Source organism: Lepidochelys kempii, chromosome 6, assembly GCF_965140285.1.
Source record: "Lepidochelys kempii isolate rLepKem1 chromosome 6, rLepKem1.hap1, whole genome shotgun sequence".
Classification (NCBI taxonomy): domain Eukaryota; kingdom Metazoa; phylum Chordata; order Testudines; family Cheloniidae; genus Lepidochelys; species Lepidochelys kempii.
In genome coordinates, this window is record NC_136385.1 from 33,768,297 (window position 1) to 33,772,229 (window position 3,933).

At 51.2% G+C, this 3,933-nt stretch overlaps 1 non-coding gene across 1 annotated transcript; it reads right to left on the bottom strand.

The window, feature by feature from the left end:
• Positions 1 to 3,547: 3,547 nt before the first annotated feature.
• LOC140913948 (U5 spliceosomal RNA) lies at positions 3,548 to 3,658 on the bottom strand. The gene has a single exon (XR_012159711.1). It is a non-coding gene; the product is annotated as a U5 spliceosomal RNA (small nuclear RNA).
• Positions 3,659 to 3,933: the final 275 nt, after the last annotated feature.

Below are 3,933 nucleotides of genomic sequence, written 5' to 3' on the forward strand. Positions count from 1 at the left end.
ACTTGTAGGGGCATGCCTATGGACAGAACTCTAAATTTTCCATGCCACATGCTGTGAACCTTGTGTTTGGGACACAGGAAGTATAAGCCACATGGCAAGAGGAATATAAAGGGCAGCTGCATCGTCTCCAACTCCATTTTGTCTTCTTTCCTGCTTCTTACCTCTGGAGTAACTTTTCTACAAACGAAGTTCTGAACAAAGGACTGAATGACCCATCCAAGCTATGGATGTGAAACCCAGGGAAGGGAGCGGATATCCCTTGCCTGCTGCCAAGCTCTGCGCCAGAGACCAAGCTCTACAATGCCAAGGACCCAGAGAAGGTGCCGGGACTGCCAACTGACCAATACCCAGAGGAGCTACTGGGACTGCTGCTGGCCGTGTGCCCCAGGGAGACCGAGGAACCTCAGGAGATGGAGGAACACTCAGAAGGGGTAGTAGGAAATAGCCCAGAGACACCAGACATTAGTCAGGTTGTGTTGCCAGAGTCAAGGTCAGCGGGTTTCAGTGACGGATCCCTGCTGATCCAGTGACAGAACCCTCCACCACTGTCAGGTCCCTGGGCTCGGACCTAGTGGAGTAGGGTGGGACAGGGTCCCCCTAGCCCCTGCTGTCAGCCCCAACCCTGGGGTGGCAGCCTACTCACCTTAGGCTGGATGGTCTGCATTTGCCTACTGTCTGCCCCAGCCAGAGAGCTAGGCCATAGACTGCTTATTGCTCTGCCCTGCCCAGAGGGCCAGAGACGTTAGTCTGCCAATTCCCCTGTTGAGCATTACACTTGTAGGTACAATGTAGTGAGGGGATGTGGCCTCCCTCTGAGACTGACAGTGCGGGATGGCCACAGACCACTACACATGGTGGAGAATGCAGGCAGTGTCCCACCCCTGAGAAGAGAGGCTTTGTTGCACTACCAACTTGCCACCAGCCCAATCTGCTAGAATGGAGGTGGTCAAGCTGATGAAGTGGTGGGCAGAAAGCCAGCAGCAGCAGCTGTCCACCCAGCTCCAGCAGCAGCTGGTGCAACAATTAGAAGCCCAGTAGCAGCAGCTGATCCAGGAGGCGGGGCCCAACGTCAAGAACAGCAGTGGCAGTGCTTCCAGCAGCTGGCTGCCCCCCATCCCCCCGGCTCCAATCCTGGAGGAGCAATGACCGGGCAGCTCACAAAGATGGGGCCCGAGGATGACCTGGAAGCTTTCTTGGTGGCTTTCAAATGGGTCGCCTCAATGGCCAGGTAACAGCCAGACCAATGGGCCACCTTCTTGGCCCCATACCTGATGAGGACAGCTCAGGCTGCCTATCGCGAGTTACCAAATGATGAGGCCCGAGACTATGGGCAAGTAAAGGTGTCCATACTCAATGCCTTGGACATTACCCCCGAGGCCTTTCAACTCCAGTTTCTGGTGAAGATGTACCTGTCGGGGGGCCTGATCTCGGGTCATGGCTCAAGAACTTAGATACCTGCTGCTGGTGGCTCCAGCCTGAGCGGCACGCCACGACAGACATGGCTGAGCAAGTCACCCTTGAGCAGTTTGTCCACATGCCTCCGCCCCAAGGAGGGCCTGGGTTCTTCGACATCGACCTGCCATCTTGAGGGTGGCAGTGGGCTTGATGGAATACTTTCTGGCGGTGGAGGCCCTGGGGGCTGAAGCTATGACACCAGCCAGGAACCCCCTAGGCTTGCTGAGGACCCCCCAGCCCTAATGCCGATTCTCGATCCAACCCAAACTGTGATGAGGGTCATACCAGCAGCCATCTTCTGTGGACTGTCCTGGCATCCTGGGTAGTGGCAGGGGAGGGAGGGCTGTGAATCTGAGCCCACCGGATCATCCATGGAACCCTGAAACCTGGCCCAGCCCTTCAGAGGTTGGGCCTGGTTTCACCTGTAGCCACTTCGACCACCTTCAGCGACAATGCCAGGCAATGGACTACACCTTTGGCAAGATCTGCACGGGGGAGTCCCGTGTCTGTCAACATCCTGCTGCCAAGTTGACCATCGCAGTGGGCCTAGGCGAGAAACAGGTCTCCGCCCTGGTGGACTCGGGCTGCTGTCATGTATGCCATGGGCTGTTCCCTCCAACTGACCTTTGGCTGGGCAAGATCCAACTCCTGTGTATCCACAGTGATGTGAAGTCCTACCCCAGTGCTTGGGTCTCAGTGACCATGAACAGAGTGACCAGGGTTAATGATGGTGGGTCTAGCCCCAAAGTTGCCCTACCCAGTCATTCTCAGGCAGGACTGGCCAGGGTTCACTGGAATCCTGCAGGATGCGAGGCTCCAAGGCCTGCATGCCCAGACGGTCCTCAAGGGAGACCCAGGAGGGCCAAGCTGGGGGACCCGCTAGCCCAATCCTGGGGCCTATTTGTGCCAGAGAGAGACGCTACGCACATGCTGCCCATAGAAGAAGCACCCTTAGACAAAGTTGGGACCAAAGAGAGGACCCCACCCTCAGCCAGGCCTGTGAACAGTTGGCCTATGTCAATGGGGAAGTGACTGAACCTCAATGAGCAGCCCGATGGCCACGGTTTGAACTGACCAGGGTCCGCCTCTCTTGGGTTGACCAAGACCACCAAACCCAAATATCCGACTGTGAAACATATGCCAAGAGAGTGAACTACATCATTTTTTCTCTTAACATATCACCTTTTAACTGTATAATATGGAGCTATGCATTTTAACTTGGAGTATGGGACCAGGTGGAAATTTAATTTTTTTTTTAAGCTTACATTGTTTGACCTAGGTTTTCTGTTGCTTGTGGCTTATGTTATTACCCTGTTATATTGTTTCCTCATCTTCCCCTTTTTCAATTAGGCATCTAGGAAACTTTGATGGCAAAAAGTTAGGCTCCCAGAGAGTTTCGGTAACTACAGGACCGGGGCAGCTGAAATTTTGTGAACTGCAGTGGTGCCACAGATGGGTTTAGGCACCTAAATCTCTTCTGGATCCTGTCTTTTGTTCCTAGCAGGGCAGGCTCCAATAGGAGACTGGGAGTTCCCTACAGACAACCAAACTGGGACCATCATTCCCTCTCAAAATCATGAGAACAATATCTACTTGGAGCCCTAATCCCATTAGAGGTCCCAGGAAGTTAGGATCTCCATGCACATTCAGGGTCCACAGTTGTCTAAGGGCAGTGGCATGCCCTTCTCTATAGCCTCTTTATGGTTGGAGATCTCTGTATATTTAGTGATGACTGAAAACATCCTGTAGTTAAAAGCAGTACCTCCATTTTTATTAATAAAGGGAACAAATTATCAAATGATTTATCAGTCTGTTCAGTGGAACTGGTACTTGTCTGGTAAGTGAATGGTAATATTTATACTAATGACCATTCTCTTCTATTCTATGCTAGAGCATCTCAAAGCCTCACAGCACTTATCAGGCAGTAATGGATGCAGAGGGATTACTTAATCCCCTGTAGGGCTGGTTTAGCTGACATGAGCAGGCCAAAGTTAAACAAGACATGCCTGGACAAGTAATTGCTGAAATAACTAACTGTTGTGAATATGTTTGTAATAAATAAGGGAAGCAGAAATTAACTCAACTAACTATTGTGGGTATGTATATAGTAAACAAAAAAATTGGGTAGAAACTCGGAAATGTTCCTCTCCACGGAAATCTTTAGTAAAAGGCGAAAGATTTATATGATTTGAAGGCAGAAACACCCTGAAGAGATAAGCTTGCCTTATCCAATCTGCAAAGCAATTGGTCTTTACTTGCAAAACCACAAAGGTCAGTAGCTAGGAAAGATGTAACTGTGTGGTGTATGACATGAACTGGAATTGTGGTATCACCCCGTACCTAAGCCACGTGTGTCTGGGCCTGGCGAGCATGGGAAAAGAACTGTTACATGCCTAATAAAGTAACCTGAGTGACAAGACTGAGTGTTTTGGGATCTCGGAGAACCGGGTGCAATTTTCTCCCAGAACTGGACAAGGT